Source organism: Oryctolagus cuniculus, chromosome 6 (assembly GCF_964237555.1).
Source record: "Oryctolagus cuniculus chromosome 6, mOryCun1.1, whole genome shotgun sequence".
Lineage (NCBI taxonomy): Eukaryota > Metazoa > Chordata > Mammalia > Lagomorpha > Leporidae > Oryctolagus > Oryctolagus cuniculus.
Genome location: NC_091437.1, coordinates 99,075,222 through 99,099,165, shown reverse-complemented (window position 1 = coordinate 99,099,165; position 23,944 = coordinate 99,075,222). Strand labels below are relative to the sequence as shown.

At 39.4% G+C, this 23,944-nt stretch overlaps 1 protein-coding gene and 1 long non-coding RNA gene across 47 annotated transcripts in view; both read left to right on the top strand.

Moving 5' to 3' along the window:
- STAU2 (staufen double-stranded RNA binding protein 2) overlaps positions 1-23,944 on the top strand; it is a 365,466-nt gene that overhangs the window by 256,771 nt on the left and 84,751 nt on the right. The window lies entirely within an intron of this gene.
- On the top strand, positions 2,750-13,390 carry LOC138849926 (uncharacterized). The gene is made up of 2 exons (XR_011389136.1): positions 2,750-11,298; positions 11,579-13,390. It is a non-coding gene; the product is annotated as an uncharacterized lncRNA (long non-coding RNA).

Sequence of the window (23,944 nt, the reverse complement as noted above, 5' to 3'; positions counted from 1 at the left end):
TAGTGTATCTTCTCAAACTCATGAATTATCTTCATCCAACCCAAACAGGACCTCAGATAATATTCTTAAGGGTACACCTCTCCATTGTGGGTTTCCACTCATTGTTTGTTGATTGGTGGGGAGATGCTGCGATGCTCGGGAATGAGCGGCTAGTTGGTAGTTAAAAAATCTGAGTTTCAGGAACTAACTGTGGCAGAATACAGCTGCAGCTCCCTGGGTGGGTTCTGTCACCTCCTTGCAACTCTGTTTGTTAAATGAGGGAGTTGGGTTAGATGACTTATAAGATCCATTCTGGTACTACCGTTTTATGGTTCTGTAACTGATCTTCCTGCTCCTGGTTAGTGATCCTAACCAAAAATAAAGAGTTACTGCATGTTGATCTGGAGCGCCACTTAGAGATTAGTGCTTCTTGGGACTTTTAAAATTATAGCTACAGAGGAGATCTGAGGCACAGCCTGAACTCTACCTTACAGAAAGTATTATGTGCTCTGTGCATGTGCTATGTGCTAAGGATATATGGTGAGAATTTTAGAATTGGTTCTTGTTCTTCTGGAGCTTATAATCTAGCAACTGCACCCCTTTGAATTTGGCAAGTATGGCCATCTCTGTATCTGTCTCCGTATCCACTCATGGCAGAAACAAATGGCAAGAGCAGCATGGGATACCCAGCCTTCAAAGTTCTGAGGCTGAGCAGAGAAAGAAAGAGTACACCAATGACTCACCCCAGACATCTGAGGAGAGCAGCCCACTGCTCATGGAGGCAGTGTGTTGCTGTAGAGAACACTGGACTGGGAGTGGAAACTGGGCTCAAACTCAGCTTTGCCAAGAACTAGCTGTGGAACTTTGTATCTACTTCTTTGGAACCTGGCTTCCATTCTGTAGATTCCATTTATAGGACCTTCTGGAAAAAGGCAAAACTATGGGGATAGAAAACAGATCAGTGGTTGCCAGGGGCTGGGACTGTGGAGTGGGATTGACTCAAAAGTGTCATGAGGAATTTACTGGGGTTATGGACGTGTGCTGTATCTTGATCGTGGTGGTGGAAACACAACTGCACACATTTGTCAAACTCATAAACTGTGCTCTAAAAAGAGTACATTTGATTGGCTGTGGATAATGACTGAGTAAACTCAACTTTAAAGGAAAAGAAAGCTGGATTCATTGCTTTATCAGTTTCTAAATGCAGTACTGACCCCAAGGAAACGTGGAAGAATATCATCTCTTTGCCTCTCGTGAACTCTTGGGGGTGTTGGATCCACATTGGGACACACTGAATTTAACCTGTGGCCTGGTTTGGTGCTTGTCCAACTGCCAGTAATTGGGAAGGCCTGCTTCAGACTTCCTAAAATAATAATTAGTCTCCAAAAGCGGCCTGTGCTCACCCCTATCGGACTTCAGGGAAAAGGTCTGCAGGCCAGAGTTTCCCATTTGGGAGCTTTGAGTCCTCATTTAGACAGGGGCAGTCGTTCAGTCTGGGTTTGCTGGAGGTCCCCACAGTGCCTCTAACAGTCTGTTATATGTGTGTTTCCTTTACTCATCACAACAAATGTTATGTTAGAAATGTACGTTGGTTTAGAATGTTTAATTGTCCAGAACCAAAATATAGTTTACATTCCCACATACTCACTTCTTTAGCACCTGTGTGCTAACTGTGAACAACTGTGTGGGAGAACTCCATTAGACTCTGGAGTTTACAAAGATAATGAATTTCAGTCTTAGTCCTTGGTAAACCAGTTGTCTTGTGAAATTTAACTATCTCAGGATAGTTTCAATAATGAGTGATCATCATTATTTATGAATCACATAAAAAACACATTTAGATTGAGCTAGTGAGTACTCCAGTCAGTATTTTTCAGTATATCCTATGTGGAGATTAAAGTTACATTGGATCGTGTATATTATTAAAAACAAAATTCTTGGGAGCCAGTGTTGTGGCATAGAGAATCAAAGCCGCCACCTGCGATGCTGCATCCCGCATGAGCTCTGGTTCATGTCCCGGCTGCATCACTTCTGATCCAGCTCGCTGCTAGTGGCCTGGGAAAAGCAGCTGAAAATGGCTTAGATACTTGGGCCCCTGCCACCCATATGGGAGATCTGGATGAAGCTCCTGGCTTTGGCCTGGACCAGCCCTGGCCTTTGCAGAAAACTGGGGAGAGAACTGGTGATGGAAGATCTCTGTCTCTCTCTATTTGTCTCTCTCTAACTCTGACTTTAAAAATACATTTAAAAAAATTAAAAAAAAAATTCTTAGGAATAGCACAAAAAATGTTTTAGAAACCTCTGGATTGATGTAACTCATTAATTGTTCTTTATTCTCTTCTTTTGGCTTGATACCATTTCTACATTTTTCTTCATCACTTCATTTATTCATTTATTTGAGAGGAAGAGAGAGAGAGTGATTCATTCAGTTCCCACATGATGGTTCACTCCCCAAATAGCTGCAATTGGCCATTGCTGGAACAGTCCACAACTGGGAGCTGGGAACTCAGTCTAGTCTCCCATATGAATAACAGGGACCCAGTTGCTTCAGCCATCATCTGTTGCCTCCTAGGGTGCACATTAGCAGAAAGCTGGAACCAGGAACAGAGCCAGGACCAGATAGGGGATGTGGGTGTCTTAACTGTGAAGCCGAGCACCCCCCTTCATCACTTGTGGGGATCACTGAGTACCTCTTCCTGTCTGCCTCCTTTACCTTCCAGTCACAGCTCCACAGTCTTCAGAGTCATAAACTTCCTCCCCCGGCTTTTTTTTTTTTTTTTTTTTTTTTAATTCATCTTCATTTAAATTGTATCACAAGTGTCACAAAGGTTGGGTGAGTAGATGTAGCTTAGTAAAAGTACTTTAGTTTAATTCATTAATAGTTTGCTGCTGTCTCCCTTTATGTGTTTAGGTAAGTCTGGAACTTGCTTGCTTGAAATAGCTATAATAATGAAGTAATAAGTCTACTACTTAATCAAGCACTCTAGAACTAGCCAAAGAAATGTCCCCTAGACTTTATTGTATGTGCCTTCTAGTCAGCAAAAGCAAGATTGTCACGTAAATGACAATGCATATTTGACACAATACTTAGAATAAAAAGTTGACAATTTTACAAGGGAAAATAAACAATCACATTTTTATGTAATGCGTTTAATATATACTAGATACTACACTCAGCTTTCCATACGTTATTTTGCTTAATTCTCACAGTAATTCTCAAGAGTTTTTACTATAGCAAACTGTATTTGCTATACCACTTTTTAAGGTTTATGTCCAGATAGTAAAATTAAGTTGATCTTTTCTCAATCATTGTTGTGTGCTTTGAATAGGATTCAGGTCATTCCTCTCAACAAAAGGACAGTGATTAAGGGTAACAGTTTATAAATCTAATGGGTATTTCATTCTTCTTTTGATTATAAGTTCTGATTATAGTTTATTTTCTGATTAATTAAGTTTCTTTACCTAATTATGCCATAAAGTCTTACAGTGATATGATATTTTAAGACTAAATGTAAAAAGGCCTTCTTACATATTATCCAAACATATTATCAAAACAATGGTATATTGCTTGATTGTAGACTATGTGCAGAACTTTTGCAGCGCTAATTGGTCTTAAATAATATCTGTATTCCCTTATGCTTGTAATTATAGTCTAGGAGTGTTTCAGCCAGGATGCTTTTGGCTACAAATAACAGAAAACCTGACTCATTCAGGCTTAAATAATAAGGAACTTCATTAGCTCATCTAACAGGAAGTTCAAAGGAAGAGTAAACTTCAGGATTGTTTGATAAAGTAGCTCAGTGATGTCAGCAAGGGCTCAGGTTGTTCCCATATCTTGGCTCTGTCATACTACACTTCATCCTGTGACTCACAGAAGGCCACAGTCGCTCTCTGTGTCACAGGCAAGACAGACACATCCAAAAAGAGACATCTGGTCTTGTGTCTTGGCCTAAGATATCTGAACTAGGAAACCCTCTGGCCGTCTTTCCTGCACAGCTCATAGACCTGGATTGGGTTGGCTGCATGGAAGAGAAATGACACCACTGCTGGTATAAATGCTGGGGTGAACTGGTTGTTGAGGAATCAACCACATAGACTATTACATAAGGGATAGAATGCTACATGAAATTTTAATAGCCATTAAACATTAAACAAAAAAAATAGTTAAAATTAATTTTGATGTTTTATTTGACCCAGTATATCTAAAAAAAATATATATATATATATTTTTTTTTTTTGGACAGGCAGAGTTAGACAGTGAGGGAGAGACAGAGATAAAGGTCTTCCTTTTGCCATTGGTTCACCCCCCAAGTGGTTGCAGCCGGTGTGCTGCACCAATCCGAAGCCAGGAGCCAGGTGCTTCCTCCTGGTCTCCCATGCGGGTGCAGGGACCCAAGCACTTGGGCCATCCTCCATTGCACTCCCAGGCCACAGCAGAGAGCTGGCCTGGAAGAGGAGCAACCAGGACAGAATCCAGTGTCCCGACCGGGACTAGAACCTGGGGTGCTGGCGCCACAGGCGGAGGATTAGCCTAGTGAGCTGTGGCGCTGGCCTAAAATATAATTTCAACATGCAATCAGCTTTTAAGATTTTGAGATACCTTACTTTTCTTTAATACTTGAAATTCAGGGTATATTTTTCAATAATAATACATTTAATTTTGTGTACCATCTTTCAGGTGTTCAGTTAGTCACCTGTGTTTTAGATAGCACAGGTCAATGGGATGAAATCAGAGACGTTGTGTGTCTCCAGTCTCATACTTTGCTCTTTACTCTGCATTTAGTTTATACCCATACTTACTGCTCTTATGGTATTGGGTTACCATGTCTGTGCTGTCTCACATTTTTGTCTTTGCTTTCCTGGGTCTTTTCTCCTTGCTTACAGGGGAACTTTAATTTGCGTATTTATCAGATCCAACCAAGATGTCTTGCTGGTCAATAGGCCTTTCCCAAACATAGAGAGAGAGAAAACTCTCCCCAAGTTGTGCTTAAGGAGTATTTTTACATTATCCATTGTTAACCCTGTTACAGCCGTGTTTCACCTTGGCATTCTTGTGCTGTGGTGTTTAGGAGGCACTCAGTATGTGTTTCTAGGTTGGGATTAAATTGAAATGCAAAGAAATCTAGAAGACTTGGATTAGCTAGAATCATTTGATAAAATCAGTGAGAGAAACGGAATGTGTTTCTCTGATGGTGGCCCTGTAAGGACAGCTTTTGTGAAAGGATCCACTCCTTCAGAAGGAGTCCACATGTACTCCTTCTGAGTACAATGTGACTGCCCCTAGGAATCCATTTGTTGTCCATTAGTTCTTCCAAACTGTTCATAACTTTTAATTTTTCTAACCTGTCATGCATTTGAGGACACCCTGCCTGCATATGAGTCTTGGATTCCTAAGTTACCTTCTTCAGGTAGCAGGAGCTGCCTCCTGATTCCATCCTCTGTCACGTCGTATGCAAGTCAGTATTCACTGAATGATGTCATCCTTCATCAGTGCATTCCTCAAAATCTAGAGAGGCGCGAACATCACAGGTTCGAGCAATAATTACCCAAGACAAATAAAATGCCTTACTAATGTAGAAGACATGACTAGGTGGCATTGCCTAATGACAGATACCATGTCATCATCCTTGACGCAACTGCAGTGGGCCCTGGCTTTCTTCATGTTCCACAGACTGTACATTTTGAACTTCAGCTCTTTGCCTGCTCAGTATTCAGCCATAGTGCCATGTGCTGTGGGAGATGGAATGACTGGATGTAATGACTGTTAGTGGTAGCTTCTAGGTGGCCCTGAAGCTGCCAGAATCCAAAATTTAACTTGGCTTTTGTTACTTTTTATGAATTAGGGTGCCAAAAGAGATAAATTAAAAAGGCTAATAAACTTTAGTGTTAGTTTTGGGAAAGTACTTTCATATTTTTTGGTTTTTATATTTCAAAATATTTCCTCCAAAACTTACCCCTTGACTATAGACCTGAAGTTTCTTCTTTATTATATGAAATTTCCATTTACACAAATATATTTTGCAGTTAAGGAATTCAGTCATACCTTCAAAAAGCATACTACAGCAGGAAACGTCTTCAGAAACTTCTCTCAACCACTGGATAGGTATTATGTATTGATTGATGTGCTGAAACTGGAGTCAGCACATTATGGCTCATGGGCCAAATCCAGCCTACCACCTAAACTAAGAATGGCTTTTACTTTTTGAAATAGTTGAAAAAAATCAAATCAGATTAATATTTCATGGCTTATGGAAATTACGTGGAGTTCAAATTTTAGTACCCACAAGTACAACCTTACTGGGACACAGCCATAACCACTGACTTAAATGTTGCCTATGGCCACTTTCCCACTACAAGAGCCACATGAGTAGTTATAACAGAGGCTGCCCTGATTGCCTGCAAAGCCTAAAATATTTACTATTTGTTTCTTTACTAAAATACTTTGCCAATGCAATCTCAGAATTGGAAGGAAGACATTAGGCATTCACTTTGCAAATTTTGCTTCAAATGCTACCTTAAACATGGTCATTCAGAGTTCATTCTCTTTCAGAAAAGAGCCAGTTTCCTGGAAATATTGCCCATGTTATAGCACAATTAGACTTGACTGTGAATTTTGGATTTATTTACTCTACAATAGAAACCAATTTTATTCTCTAAGGGAATAATAAATAAGTCTGTCTTCATCAGTATTCATCAGAGCATTGAAAGGAAGTTTGCCTGTAGCAAAGGTCACTTCTGTCTGCTTGCTGGAATCCCATTTAGAAACACTTCATAAGCTGAACTGGTGTGTGTGTGTGTGTGTGTGTGTGTGTGTTAGGTAACAAGGAGTATTCGGTTGTTCCCATAGTGATTTTTTACTTCTTTCATTTCAGATGCATAAGCAGTTTCCAGGACCAACAGTGAGTTATAGGGAAAGGTAGTGGGAAGATTGAATATTATGTATTTTATAACTGACTCATAATTTCATTTATGCTTAGTGCAGCATGACCACATTTCTAAGAGGTTGCATATATCCAATGATATTGTGCACACAAGTGACTTATTAATTTGAGCTATAAAATAATTTTGGACTATAGTCAAAAGCCACGAACTTACTTACTGCTTTCTTTCTCCCATTTTTCCCCTTAAATGATGAATAACAGCTATTTTAATCAGCAAAAAGTGTGAAATTTTAGGTTAAAAAAACCTGACTTTTCCCAGCTACACAAAAAAAACTTCATTTGCTTATTTAATCTGTAGCTCAGTTTACCTGTAACTCAGTGTCTATAACAGGTTATCTCTTTGAAGGTAATTTCATGTTCATGATCTCATAGAAGACAAGTTAAAGTATAAATAGAATCCAAAGTGTTTTCTAATAATTTATGTCAATTTTCAACCTTCCTACATGGTCCACATCAGTAATTTCTCAATTTTTATTCAGTATTCTAATTCTTAATGTCTCCTCTAAATTAAAAATATTTAGGAAGGAATTTAGTATGCCTAGTATTCTGTATATCTGTATTTTGAAGTTGGTTTGAAGATCATTGGGGAATTATTCTAAAAACTTTTCTGTTAGCAGTTCACACTAATGAATCATAACCAGATACATTATTAAACCAATAAATACCATATGTATATAATTGACTAAATGGATGTGAAAGTTATAATGGAAAACTGTTGCCTATATAGACTTTTTTAAAGTGACGATCAATGGAATATAGTTCCCTAGGCCACAGATTTGAGAGCCTTATTGCCCACTGGAGGTCACTTTTACAACCTAAAGAGTATTACCTTCCTCGTAAACTCAGATTATGGTGTTGTGTATGATTTATTACACTATTTAAAGCTGGAAAACAGTAACTTTCTCTCCCTAAGCAATATACCTTCAATTAAGTCATGCCTTTCCCCAAGTCCAAAATTCTTTTTTAGACAAACCGGTTACAGGTTATACTTCAAATTTTTTAATATTATTCTTTTCATTGCTAACAGTTATTTGGCCTGCTCTCTTCATTTCTAAGTTGGCAGTTAATGCCTTTTTAGATCACATATTTTTAAAATACCCTGTGGTTAATTGGCTTCTTTTTTGCATCATCTAATGGAAGGAATTGAAGGCATTGTTAAACTCTAAAATACCTAACATCTTTGAAATTAAATTACAAGGGCAAGGTAATGATAAAAATTGTCTCTGATACCCTTTATAAATGGCACAGTGATACGCTACCACAAACCTGGGTTGGGTCACTGCTGTTTGGTTAGGAGGGTCATCATTCCACTAAGACCTACACTGATATTTCTTCCTCTAAAAGACTGATGTTCATGACTTTCACTCTGGTCCATCTAATATCACCTGCAGAGAGAGGTTATGCCTTCCCATAGGTTTCTGCTTTAGTAGGAAATATATAAGAAAATTTTCAACTTAGGAGGAAGGTTGCGTGTCAAGCAGAGTCTCCTTGCTGATATGTTTCTGTTTCCTAGATGACTCTTTGAGGGCATCCTTACCCATAATTTCCTCAATATCTGTCTGGCTGATCCTACCCACTCACCCTGAACTCTCAACTCCTGGCTACCTACTTGTTGTCTGCTCTGTTGGTTTGTCTTAGCTGACCAGTTCTTTTGTCATCTTAGATCTTGTCCTGCTTACCTGACTGTTGGCTTCTGACTGTCCACTCTTTTTGTCTGCACCTGACATTGCAGAGACTCATTGTTCTCATATTTCTCCCCAAATCTAAAACTGACCAAGGGTGACAGAATTTTATTTTATAGACAGTTTATTCTACAGCTGTTATAAAATTCAGATAATATCAATCTATTTGCTGGCAGAATTGATACCTGGTGTGTCTCTGATATTGTACCATGAGTTAAAATGTTTAAAGACTTTTATATCATGTGGCAAACAGTTGCTGCTTTACTCATCATCCCTGCTGTCATAGCCTCATGTCCATTTCTGGGATTTCCCAGAATTTCCTATTTTGTATTTCCTATCTTGTAAATAAAACCCTCAAATTGAGTCAAAAGTTGGAGACAGAAGGTACAAAAAATAAAATCTTAAAGAGGGGTCGATGGGAGAAGTTGGAGAAACAAGACATATACAGAAGGTAATTGAGGACCAACTGCAAATTAATATGATTTTTGTATCAGAAATATTCTAAAATCTATGCATATATGAATAATGAAAGGCTATGGAATATAGGAATGATGAAGAACAGAAGAATTCACTGAGTTAAGTATTGTTTAAGAGTTGATGAACCAGAAATTGAAACACAAATTGTAAGGGCATTCCACATGGGGTAAACTACATGAGAAAAGAGATTGGCAAAATATATGCAGAGGAAGAAAAACTCAACTTGGCTGGAGCTCCAAAAATAAATGATTTTACATGAGACCAAGGCAGTTGACCATATTCCTGAAAGCTAGACTTACCAGTATGAAATTTACATTCTGTGCATCAAACAGTCATTCTTTAGTCAGGAGGAAGGGATATGATTATGCTTGTGTCCGTAAGATCAATATGGCAGCCAGATGCAGGACTCTAATGGGGAGGAGAGCATCCATCCTGGAAATAGAGGAATGGATGCCAGTTAACTTGATGGGTATGACTCTGAATACAGTAAGAAAAGCAGCACTCCCCCTTAGAAACATTGCAGAGAAAGAATCAACATACCTTGTTAACCAGCTGAGTAAGAAAACATGAAAAAAATCAGAGTGAGAGCTGCACAAATCCTCTTTTCAGCAAGCTGTAATAAAACTGAACAAAAATGTCAAAAACAGCAACTTTAGGACTCTGAAAGTTGATAGAAGGCATTCAACAAATTGAGAAGCATTCATTCATAGAAAAACTACTGAGTTTCATGTAAGAAAACTAGGATAGTGTGACGTTCCTGCCTGGGGTACTCCCACCCCACACCTCCAGACTCAGCACTATATTCTACAAGCTCAAGATGAGCCATAAAACCCAGAAGTTTCATTGAAGAAGTAACCTTGATTGATATTGATATGAAGAGAAGTATGAAGGCCTCATGCCCACCAGCAGTGTGAGTAACAGTAGACATGTTGGTAGAAAAAACATAAGAAAGGCAGTCTAGAGCTCAGTGAGTAAGATGACAGTCTGGATTGGAGGCAACAACAGACCATCAGGCTTGCCAGAAATTTATCAGGGAGATTTGGGGAAATAGTGCAGCAATGCTCACCACATATTCCTAGTTAACCAAAAGGCTTCATACATGTGTAGAAGAGATCAGAGAGGATTTCAACGCCTTGGATAACTGAAATTCTGCACATATGCAGAGGAGATACAAAAGGGCTTGGCAGAAAATAAATATCAGAGCAGACTTGAAAACTTTAACTTTTAGTGTGCTCCCTAATCCACAGATCCATTGGTAAAGGACAGAAGCTTTACTGGTTTAGGGCATTTTAGCACAGCCACTGACCATTCACTGATCACTCAGTTGTGAAGACACAGGAGTGAATCCTAGGGAGCCAGATTTAAAAATAAAAACAAGTTTTAAAATGGAGTAGAGATCATTTGTAGTCATGTACTATGAGTGAGATACATTCCACAGATTCAGATAAATTTATAAACAAGAAAACCACAGCAAGAACAACCCCGAAGGGAAAACATTGACATCCAGAATTACTACAGTGACAATGTAGTATCTAAAATTTCAGGGTTAAATAAAAAGTTAGAACATACATAAAAGAAAAAAGGGGGACCAATTCTCAGGGGAAAACAGTCACTGGGAACTGTTTCTGAGTGGACACAATGTTGGCCTTGTCAGCTATAGTATGTTCAAGGAACTAAAGGAACAATGACTCAACAAGCAGAGACTCTCAATAAAAAAAATAGAGATTATTTTTTAAATAAAAAAGTCAAAGAGTCTAAAGTTGAAAAATACACGAACTGAAATGGAAAATTCATTAGAGTGATTCAACAGATTTGAGGTGGCAGAAGAATGGACATATGGACTTTCAGGTAGACCAAAAAAGTTATCCAGTTAGGATAGCAGAGAGGAAGTAGAATGAAAAAAGTGAATAGAGCCTTAGAAACTGTGAACAATATCAAGTTGCATATATTAGGATCATTATTTAGTTTGGTTTAACGTCTGAAAATCAGTTACTTCCTACACAGTATTTATAGAGACATAGCCCACACAAATATCTCAGTAGACACAGAAAAGACTTGAAAAAATAAAACATTCATTCCTAAGTTAAAAACTGAACAATCTGGAAATGGAAGGGAATTTCCTTAATTTGAGAAAGAACATCTGTGAAAAGCCTTCAGGTAATGGCTTAATGGTGAAAGACTGAATGCTTTTATTGCGTAAGATTAAGATTAAAAACAAGGCAAGAAGGCCAGCCCTCTGCTGTGGCCAGGGAGTGCAGTGGAGGATGGCCCAGGTGCTTGGGCCCTGCACCCTATGGGAGACCAGGAAAAGCACCTGGCTCCTGGCTCCTGCCATCGGATCAGCGCGGTGCGCCGGCCGCAGCGCGCCAACCGCGGCGGCCATTGGAGGGTGAACCAACGGCAAAGGAAGACCTTTCTCTCTGTCTCTCTCTCTCACTGTCCACTCTGCCTGTCAAAAAAAAAAAAAAAAAAAAAAAAAAAAAAAAAAAAAAAAACAAGGCAAGAGTGTCTGCTGTCTTTACTACTCAACATTGTTTTAGAGAGTGTAGCCAGTGCAATAAGGCAATGAAAAGAAGGAAAGTAAAAGAGAGAGAACGAAGGTATGTAGCTTGGAAAAGAGGAAGCAAAACAGTTAATTGCAGATGACATGATCTTGCATGTAGAAAATCCTAAAACACAAACACACCTATTAGGACTAATAACCAAGTTTAGTAAAGTTATGGACAGGTGCAATGTACAATCAATTGTATAAGTATTTCTGAATATTAGAAGTAAATAATCCAAAGTGAAAGTTGGAAGTCTACTTTGTTCATAAAGTATCAAAGACAATAAAAAAAAAAGGCTTAGGAAGCAACTGAAACAAGAGGTGGAAGACATACACAGAAAACTAAAACATTGCGGGGTGAAATTATATAAGATTTCAATATATGAGGGATATTCAGGGTTCATGGGTTAGAAGACTGCTGTTAACTTGGCAGTTTGCCCCTCGTGGACCTACAGAGACAGTGTAATCCCTATTAAAATCCCAGCAGGCTGCTTTGGGTAGAAATTGACAAGCCGATCCTAAAATTTACGTAGAAATGCAAAGAGCCCAAAATAGGTAAAACACTTTTGAAAATGAAGTACAAAATTAGAAGACCTATACTTCTCAGTTTTTTAAGTTTCACTGTAAGCTATACTATTCTAGTTAGCAGCATAAATATAAACATATAGATAAATAAAGTAGAGAGCTCAGAAATGAACCTTTGTATTTATGTTCAATCAATTTTTAACAAAACTGCCAAGGAAATCCAATGGGGGAAAAGATAGTCTTTTCAATAAATCATGCTGTAGATCATACAAAAAAGATATAGTTAGATCTTTACCTCATGATTCGTGCAAAAATCAATGATAAATGGATAATAGACTTAAATGTGAAACCTAAAGAAAGCTATAAAACTTTTGAAAGAAATAAGGTTATCTTTGACAATGGATAAATTTTCATGACCATGGATTAGTCAATGAGGTTTTTTAAAAAAATTATTTGGTTCAGTTGAAAGGCAGAAAAAGAGTTTCAGAGATCTCCCAACCACTGGTTCACTCCCCTCATGTTCACAGTACCCAGGGCTGGGCCAGGCTACTCAAGCTGGAACCCAACCACTTGAACATCATCTGCTGCCTCCCAAATGCTCGCTGGCAGGAAGCTGGAAAGAAGTTGGGCTGGGGCTCAGACCCAGGTACTTCACTGTGGGCTCCCAAGTGGCATTTTAATTACAATGCCAAGTGCCCACCCCTGCAAAGAGTTTTTAGATACACATCAAATACATGATTCATTAATGAACAAATTGGTAAACTGGGCTTCAACAACACTTAAAACTTTTTTGCTTCAAAGACAAAATTAAAAATATGAATAGACGAACCACTGATTTAGGAGAAAATGTTCACAGATCAGATGTGTGTATATATACATGAGAAAGAGATTCATTATTAGAAAGGAAGAGTGACAGATAGAGGGAGAAGAGGAGAGAAAAATCTTCCATCTGCTGGTTTGCTCTCCAAATGCCCACCATAGCCAGTTCTGTACCTGGCTAAAACCAGGAATCAGGAACTCCAAATGGTCCTTCCACATGAATAGCAGTGGCTCAAGACTTGGACCGTCATTGCTGCCTTCCAGGTGCATTAGCAGGTAGCTGAATTGGAAGCAGAGTAGCTGGGACTTGAACGACACTCCATTATGGGATACAGGCATCCCAAGAAGCGATTTAACCTGCTATGTCATAATGCCCACCCCTAGATCATATACAAATAGCATCTATGCTATAGGCAACAAAATTAAAATGGATAAATAATATAGATAATTCACCAAAGAAAATACACAATTGTCTACCTAAGAGAATGCTCGATGTTGAGGCTGGCGTTGTGGAATAGTGGGTTAAGTTGTAACCTGCAATGCTGGCATCCCATGTAAATGCAGGTTTGAGTCCCAGCTGCTCCACTTCCAATCCAGCTCCTTGCTAATGTTCCTGGGAAAGCAGTGGAAGATGGCCCAAGTACTTGGGCTCCTGACATCATGTGGGTAACCGAAATGGAGTTCCAATCTCCAAGCTTCAGCCTGGTCCAGCCATTGCAGCCATTGAGGGGCCGGGGTGGGATGGGAGGCGAGGGGGTAGGTGAGACAGGAGGTCATCCAGGGAATAAAACCTCTCTCTCTCTCTCTCTCTATCCCTCCCTCCTTCCCTCCCCCCCATCTTTAACTCTGCCTTTCAAGTAAGTATTTATAAAGAAAAAAAAATGTTCATTAGTGAAATGCAAAGTAAAAGCACAGTAAGATACTATTTCATACCCCTAAGATGATGTATAAAATAACAAAGGTTAGTGAGGACAGGAAGAAACTAGGACCTTCATGAATTACAATGGGGAATGGACAGCCCCTTTGGAAAATAAAAGTGAAACATAAATTTACCACATGCTCTAGCATTTTTACTTCAAGTTATCTACCCAAGTAAAATTATATTTGCATGCAAATATCAATAGCAGCATTGTTCATAGTAGCCACAAACTGGAAAGGACCCAAATGCCCACTAACTGGAGAATGGATAAACAAAATGTGTTACACTCATCCAAAGAATACTATTCAGCAATGAACAGGGATGATCTACTGAACTACTAGCAAGTATACCCATACTACAGCATAGATGAAAGCTCAAAAACATGCTATAACAAAGAAACCAGACAGAACAGACCACCTATTATATGATTCCATTTATATAAAATCTCCAGAAAAAGCTAATTATCTATAGAGATAAAAATGTTGGTGATTGCCTTGGCCTGAGAAAGGGAGCATGGACCAACTTCCATTAGCTAAGGGGAGCTTTTTATGGTAATGGAAGTATTCTACCATGGATCATGGTGCCGTTGCACAATTTTCTAAATTTCTAAAACTACTCATCATGGATGGATTTTAGAGTATATAAATTATACCTTAATGAAAGATTTTTTTTTTAAATAGCTATATAAGTTTCAGTTATAAGGCCATTCATGTTCACGAAAATTTTTGTAAGCAATAATTTACTTGGGTCAGGGATATCAAGAAACTCTTCAGCAGCCTCCCCCCACCCCCATCCCACCCTCCCCACCCCCCCCCCACCCCCCGCCCTGGGAAGTAGGGGTTTGTATATTGCATACAAAGGTAGAGTGGAAAAACAAGTATCATGGTGAGTTGCAGGCCCAGGATTTCCACATCTCTGAGGGTCTTTGGCCGTCTTAACACTTGACTGTAACCTTAGCCTAGAGACTTGAGTTATCATACTCTCTCCAGCCTCTCTGACTTCTTACTGCCGATTTTCTTAGCTTTCGCTTGTGACCTGCCTCAAATTCCTCATATTCCTGTTCACCATTATTACTCTGCTCCAACTCTAGATCATCATGTTTTCTCCTGCCTGACCCAGGAAACTGATCCTGACTTTCGATTGTTCCTTTTCCTTAACTTGTTTCATTAATTTTTACATATTAAAAAAAAATCTCTTTTGCCATTTGGGTTGCCCTGGGTTGCACTCTAGCTCTGGAAAAGTCTTCCATACTGTCTCCAAAGGAAGATCCATTGTCCGAATCTTTTCGAGGATGATGATTTAGGTTTCTGACATATTAAATGTCAGCTCCAGCGATGATATTCAGTACGTAACAGAAGATTTGAGAATAGAGGCCACATTGAGGTATTGGGGATAAAGACGTAGATTTGATATTTACCTAACTAAAAAAAACAAGAATGAGCCAAAACATGGGCCTTGTGAGAGGCTGTGGGTAAGTCCAGAGGGAATGATTAGAGCCCAGGAAAAAGCTAACTTTTTCACTAAAGAGTTACAAATTATTAGCATATCCAGGGGCCAGCTTTGTGGCACAGTGGGTTAACCTGCTTACAACACTGGCATCCCATATCATAGCGCCAGTTTCAGTCCCAGTTACTCCACTTCTAGTCCAGCTCCCTGCTAATGCACCCGGGAAAGCAGCCAGTGATGATCTGAGTACTTGGACCCTGCCACACATATAGGGAGACTTAGATGGAGTTCCAGGCTCCTGGCTTCTGCCTAACTCAGCCCTGGCCATTGTGGCCATTTGAGAAGTAAACCAGAGGATAGAAGATTGTGTGTGTGTGTGTGTGTGTGTGTGTGTGTCTTCCTCTCTCTTTCTGTCACTCTGCTTTTCAAATAACTAAAATAAATTTTTGAGGAAGTATCCCAAAAAGTTTTATTTTACCTTCAATTCTCTGGGTTTATCATTATAATGAAAACCAATGGCTTGAGAGAAATCCAATAGACATGTCACAGACTAGTTTGAAAACTTACCTGAAGTTTTAAACTATAACATCCTCATGATGAAAGAAAAGTGTGTTTTATGATTTTCTAGTGAGAAACTAACTTCTGACTCTTAGATCTTAAAGGGAGATAATCCTTACACAAAACTGAAAACCTAACTTTGAAACTGCCTCGCCCACTAGGTGGCAAAAGTGAGCTACCAGAGACTAAAGAAGCGGCCTCTTCATGCCCTACATTGTCACCTCTCACCAAGTTTGCTTCCTGAAAACTGTGCTTTTGGAAAACGCAAGCACTGTCTCCAGTTGTAATGTACAATCCACATAACACCTGCTCAATACAGTGAAGAAAGGGTGAAGATATTCCTTGGATAGAGTTTTGGTAGCAGTATGAATGTTTTGGGACACTCAGCATTTTTTTTTTACATAAAATACTAACGGGAAAATTGCTGTGATCAATAACATTGTGTCCCAAGAGTACTTGGGAAACACTAACTATCGAAGGACTTTGAGCTAAGTTACCAACTCTGTTTTAAGTAAACTTCCATATCTGGTAGCCACTGGTAGGGAACTATCAGAAGTCATTTCTAAACTAGTGTCTATCGCTGCATGCTGCTTTCCGCTCTGGGCTTTCATTGATATAAAAGTGTCTGGGGATCTTATATAGGACTTGAAATATGCTTAAAAATAGCTTGAGACAAAAATAACACTTTCAAAACATGCTTGTCAAAGGTTTTCTTAATTAGAGTCCCCAATTTTTAATGTTGACATGAGTCACACTTTCCTTCCTCTTCTTTCTCTTTGTGTGTCCTTACTTCTGTCTTTTTGTCTCTGGATCTCTTTGACTATTGCTTTTATTCTGATAAACACTGAGTCCACCCAAAATTTGTATACACATACCAGGACTGTCAGAGTAATGAAGTTTGTGTGAAGGGTGGTGTTCTACAGAGTCAGAAACACAGTAAAACTGGGGGCACATTTCTCAGATGTCAGTTCAGTTTCTTCCCCTGGAGTACACACATGCTCAGATATTTGTATTGCATCACTCGCCAATGTGTTTTTATTTTCTAATAAAAAGGCAGCAAGTCATTTATTCATCTGCTCAATACATATTTGTTCAGCATCCCTATGCGCCCCCCAAAAAAGTACTGTTGCAAGGTGTTTGGATGTTATGTTGTTATTTTAAATGAGTAATTTTCAAATTGTGATTCACTGTTTAGGTCAAGTCCATGAAAAGAAGTCCTGTTTTATTAATTCTTCCATTCTGGGCTTCTCAATTTATGTAGAAGATAGAACTCTGAAATAGGAATCATGTGTCATCCCAGGAAATGGTCCATGCTATTACTTTAAGCCTCATTGATTTGGAGGTTTTGAAATTTGACCACCTCAGTAGGGCAGTAAAAGACACAGTCAGTAAAACTTCATTGTAAAGCACTTCGGTGGACCACATATTTGTTATATTTTATGCCAAACGATAACCCCCATGTAGGCTTTGTGAGACAGTGTATCTTTTCACAGTTGCAAGGATGGCAAGGAAGCCTGTTGCTCAGTTCCTGGTGTCAGCTTTTTGATGGAGAGCTACCATCTCAGTTTATGAATGAGGCTGATCTGTAGTCTCACCTCCAGTGGAATTTATAATTGAGAGGTTAATCATCTCTATTGTTTGCTTTTGAAAGGAGGTTACAGAAAGCAGCAGTTTCTACTGATTATTTATTTTTTTTACAGCAACTGACCAAATAAGAATAATTCAGAATAAAAGATTATGATCATATGAAAGTTATTAATTCATCCTATAAATCTTCATTGAGTGCCTGCTGGGTATAGATGGATTTAAAGGTATACACAAAAAATATATGCTGTCCCTAAGAATTAATTATTGTGATAGGAAGAAAATCTATAATGGAAACAAAGTAACAACTGACCCATGAGAAACACAGAAAAATGTTTAGGGAATTTTAGGGATGGGGAAGGAATGATTTTGAGTAAGAAAATTTTATGTAGAAGGTGGCGTTTGCACGATGAACAAGGTCTCCTTCTGGGCAAGAGAGAAAAAGGCATTTAGAGAAAGTCATTTATGTGACAGCAGGGCTAGCGTGGGTCCAGGCACTGAGAGGGGAAGAGCAAGGCTCATTCATTTGGCACATCTTTTGGGTGAAGGATAGCATTGGTCTTTTGGTATTACTAGACAAAGAATCTGAGTTGTATCCAGTTGGTCAAGGAGAGCCATGAAAATTACAAGCATGCAAGGCAATTACGGGAAATGCTGGTACAGGACATATATAATAGTCATGTTCAATGAGAAATTATTTCACCAACTGAATTGGAGGAATACTTTTTTTCTGATTCTTCTACAATTCTGTGGGATAAATGTTATTAAAATGCTCTACTAGTGATATTATTTATTATGAAATGGCTCAAGTCATTCAATTTTTTTCTTAGTTAGGAACATATTTACTAAATTTTTATACTAAAGGGATATTTAGTCCTAAATACTAAAATATTGTGCAATAATGAAAAACCCTACAGCAACTTGTGAGTGTTAGTTCTGCCCCTCAATTACTAGCCCTAAAAAAAAAAATCCCAATTTTAGGAAAATATTTTTCACAAAATATATAATTTAAATTGTGGTCTTTTGAATGCCATTAGAAAGAACCCTGAGAAGCATCTCCTGTACCCACTTCTGTACACACACTCCCTCCCTTCAGTGGCCAACAGAAATGGAAACTGCTTCTTTTGTGTGTCTCTGTGGGATAATAGGGACTTTCCCAGGATTAGCTGCTCCTGGATAAGAAACAACAGATAATTGAAAACGTCTTAATTTACGTTTATATTTTGGTTGACATATGCGGTCCAAAAGATAAATTGACAAATGGTCTTAGCCAGTGAACAGTAATCTTATTAAACATGCTTTTGGAAATACTTGTTGAATTTTACTCTCATCTCCTCCCATTAAGGCTGAAATTGCGAATTCCATGGTAGGTAAGGAAGGACCAAAGCAGAGAGAGAAGATTTTTTTTCTCCTGGACAAACACGTTAAACCTTTCATAGAATATGCCCAGCAAACTCTGACCTGAGCTTTTACCTTTGGAAATTTAGAATCTGGGAAATGTTTTACTTACACATGGTGGGGAAGATTTATAGAGGAGTGAAATGTACTAGTATACTTTCATAGATAAGGCATCTGGAGTGTGTGTTTAGGGGGTTGTATAACATGATAGCCACAAATGTAATAGATATGTAAAATTTTAAGACACTGAATATAAATACTCAATTCTAAAATAGATAGTACTTTGTCGTTAGTGCCTATTTTCTTTGTATAAAGATGTATTTTCATTGAAAAGCCTCGTGTTACTCAACATAAATTTTGAAGACCTAAAGTACTTAGTTCTCTTTTTCTTACTAACTAACATTTTAATGAGGGTTCAATACTTTTATTAAGTAAATATCTGACTGGGAGGGTTTCTGCAGTTTTTTGTAAGTAGGCAAGTTTGCACAAAAGAAGTGTTTTCTTATTACCAAATTAGTTTACTTTGAAGTATCTGGCAGATTACATCAGTCTCTTATTTGAATTGGTACTACAGAAGACATCTATTGTACATTATTAGTGATGCAGTAAATTGGTTATTTATGTTTCAGAATCTAAGCAGAGTAGAATCTTTTGTGTTTGCCTTCGAAGATTGCTGTTATAATAAAACATTTTGAAGTGAGTAAAGTTGTCTTTTTGGTTTAGTTCATACACCATTGGAGAACTTAAATATTTTAGTTCTAGCCACACATCTCCTTGTCTAGTAGTACAATTTCCTTTATATTTTAAGGGGAAAGATATATTATTTGTGTAACCACTAATATTCACAGGTTGATCATATCATTAGCTTCACATTTAGGCTTCTAAGCAGTTGAATATAATATAATTGAAACATACTGTTCTGTTTTTATCATTGTTCTATGTTATAGTAATCTCCTCTTAGTGCCAGTAAGATCATATTGTTATTTTTATAATTGAAAATATAATTAACCGTTGTATCAGATCTCATTTTTGAACTTCTATTAAAAAACACATACAAAAATGATGAAAAACAAGACCAGCAATTTTTTTTTTTTACTAATCACTGCAGAAATGAACATCGTTTACTAAAGGTTTCCCACAATATACTGTGTAATCCAATACTAGGAACAATTTAACTATAGCAATAGCTAAACTTTTTTGTTTGTTTAGGGACTAAATAAATACCAGGCTGTATTAGCTTGACAGATAGACTGGCAGAGTAGGTTTTGTTCTTTGTATCCTACGTAGTTACTAGACACAACATTTATATATGTTTTTTTTTGCAGACCATTATCTTTTTTTATTTTTTTTTAAGATTTTATTTATTTGAGAGGTAGAGTTACAGAGGGAGGGTGAAACAGAGAGAAAAGTCTTCCATCCACTGGTTCATTCCCCAAATGGCCACAACAGTCGCTGAGCCAGTCTGAAGCCAGAAGCTTCCTCTGGGTCTCCCACGCGGTTGCAGGGGCCCAAGCACTTGGGCCATCTTCTACTGTTTTCTCAGGCCATAGCAGAGAGCTGGATCAGAAGTGGAGCAGCCGGGACTAGAACCAGTGCCCATACAGGATGACAGCACTGCAGGCGAAGGCTTAGCTCGCTATGCCACAGTGCCGGCCCCTCACATACATGTTGTTTAATAGGGAATCTCAGTAATGACCTCACCTGTGAGTCCCTGACTGGGGGGTGGGGGGGGGGAGGATATAAAATAAAAGCCTGGGACCCTGACTAAGAGCAGCCCCAGAGAGCAGCCCTGTCTTGCCATGTGTCCTGGACAGGGCTGTTTCACTTCTGATCAGAGTTACCCCAACCATGTGGTCTAGAGCCCATCTGCTGGGTTACTTGACTTCTTCCAGGACTTGAGTTCCCAGCAGTTGGCATCTATCTTTATCTTCTCCAGTAGTTCCTGTCCCTCAGCCACTGATGGTTCCTTCATTCTAACATAGTCTTCCACCTCTACTATACCTTCCTTCTTGAGCTCCTATATTATTTTCTTTCCTAAGTTGTTGAATTGTTTCCACCTTCTCACCCCCTGTTCACTGGTAGACAATAGAAAGAATGCAGGATGACCTAATTCCCAGCCACCTTGGCAACTTCCCTGGCCATTGTCACCATTATCCTACTAATTGCCAAATACCAGGGCCCATGCGCAGCCCTGGTTCTAGTTTTGCCCTTCCTGTGGGACTGCTTCTCTCCTTCATGAACCTTCCTTTGCTTTGACTGACTTTTCTTTCCTCTTGGCTGTTTGTCTTCTGCTGTTGTACCCATGGTGTCTTGTGTCCTTGGTGTCTTGGTTCCTTTGGGGTCTTCTCCACTTTCATGGTTGCACATTGCCCACATTTTGATGCTTTCCTAACCTCTGTATTTAGCTGTGTCTCTTCATATCAATCGGTGTTCTCCAGAGAAACAGAAGCAGTAACACCTATATGTGTAGGGTGAGGGGATCGATAGATTTTAAATTGATGTATGATTGTGGAGGCTGCCAAGTCCAAAATCGATATTGGAAGTCAGCTGGCTTCAAACAGGATTGATACTGCAGTCTCTAGGGCTGGCCAGCAGATGGAAAGTCAGGCTGGATTTCTATACACAGTCTTCAGGTAGAGTTCCTCCTCCAGAATCCTCCGTTTTTGCTCTGAAGGCCTTCAACTGATTGGATGAGACTCTCTCACATTATGGAGGGTGATCTGCTTTATTAGTTAATTGATTGTAAATGTTAATTACATCTGGGGCCGGCGCCGTGGCTCACTTGGTTAATCCTCTGCCTGCGGTGCTGGCATCCTATATGGGCGCCGGTTCCAGTCCAGCTCTCTGCTGTGGCCCGGGAGGGCAGTGGAGGATGGCCCAAGTGCTTGGGCCCTGCACCTGCATGGGAGACCAGGAGGAAGCACCTGGCTCCTGGCTTCGGATCAGCGTAGCTCCGGCTGTTGCGGCCATTTGTGGGGTGAACCAACGGAAGGAAGACCTGTCTCTCTCTCTCACTGTCTATAACTCTACCTGTCAGATAAATTTTTTAAAAAATGTTAATTACATCTACAAAGTGCCTTCACAGGAACATCTGGACTAGTGTTGGCCAAAACAGGTAAGTACTACAGCCTAGCCTAGACAAGTTGGCAGGTAAAATTAATCATCACACACTCTTACCAATCATCACATTCCCTCGTCAACTACAGGTTTATGCTTCATGGGATAGTTGGAAAATATATAGATTGGGATTTGACAATTGGTTCTTATCTACACAGGCTGGGTTATGTTGGGTAAGTTTGTTAACTTCCCCAAATAACAGTTCTCTTGTTTGCAAAGTCTTTGTTTCTGTCTTCCACATCAGCTCCATGCCTGGGCTACTTCCAGTTACACAAATACTAGATGAATGAATGAGTGCATAATAAATGCAAGGAGGAAAGGGGATTGAGGTTTTCCTAAAAAAATTTTTATTTATTTATTTGAAAGTCAGAGTTACACAGAGAGAGAAAGAGAGGCAGAGAGAGAGAGAGAGGTCTTCCCTCCACTGGTTCACTCCCCAGTTGGCTGCAACAGCTGGAGCCGTGCCATTCTGAAGCCAGGAGCCAGGAGCTTCCTCCAGGTCTCCCATGCAGGCGCAGGGGCCCAAGGACTTGGACCATCTTGTACTGCTGTCCCAGGCCACAGCAGAGAGCTGGATTGGAAGAGGAGCAGCCAGGCCTCAAACCGGTGCCCACATTGGATGTGGGCACTGCAGGTGGTGGCTTTACCTGCTACACCACAGCGCCAGCCCCCAGGATTGAGTTTTGATGTCACCTGAATGGAGAGCTAAAGTTTAGACTTCAGAATCAGATGAAAGGTTCTTCTTAACAAATTTCTCTAGCAGAAAAAAAAAAAGTAAATATGTGCACATAGTATATGTATAGCATATATGTATGGGTTTATATTTATTTATTGAATATATTTGTGTCTTTATCTGTTTATGGAATGACTGCAGACCACATTGTACACACACATAAACCCTGCTCTGAACACATGCTCTATGGCCATTCATTCAGCAGTTACTAAGTATCTCCTAAAAGCCAGGCTGTGTATGAGGCATGGGACACAGCATAAGACTTCCTCTGCCTTTGCCTTTATGACTTTCTTCATTCGTCTCTGACACGTAGGAGAAAGTTGCTTGGAGGAGTCGTAGGTGACTGCAGCATAGATAGCAATAGTGTTTGCCTTTTTTTTTCTCTCCAATAATGAAGTAGTATGACAATGACAGTCTGGCTCTGCTACATTCTCCTTTAATACTATAAATCACGTAGAAAGTCACTTCAACTAATGTGATTCTATTTTATTGGCAAATACACAAACACAATATGTCTTCTGCTAGACCTTAAGGGCTCTGCATGTTATCATCTAGTAATGAGTATTGGTACATCAGTGTTTACTGTGTATAATGTTGAAACAAATTTTAGATATTTGTCAAAATGCCTTTTGTATTTTGACAAAGCACATGGGATGTTTTGTTCACTTCTTTTTTAAAAAATAAGAATTTAATTACCTAATAATTCTAATGATACAGAAACACTTGAGTGTACCCTTGCTAATCTGTTCTAAATCTGAGTGAAAAAGATGAAGTTCAAAAGATTACTATCAGTCCGGCGCCGCGGCTCACTAGGCTAATCCTCCGCCTTGCGGCGCCGGCACACTGGGTTCTAGTCCCAGTCGGGGCACCGGATTCTGTCCCGGTTGCTCCTCTTCCAGTCCAGCTCTCTGCTGTGGCCAGGGAGTACAGTGGAGGATGGTCCAAGTGCTTGGGCCCTGCACCCCATGGGAGACCAGGAGAAGCACCTGGCTCCTGCCATCGGATCAGCGCGGTGCGCCGGCCGCAGCGCTCCAGCTGCGGCGGCCATTGGAGGGTGAACCAACGGCAGAGGAAGGCCTTTCTCTCTGTGTCTCTCTCTCACTGTCCACTCTGCCTGTCAAAAAAAAAAGAAAAAAAGATTACTATCAGGGAGAACATTTATATAATTTCCATAATATTTGGAATATCAAATTCATGAGCTAATTGAGATGATATGTGGTT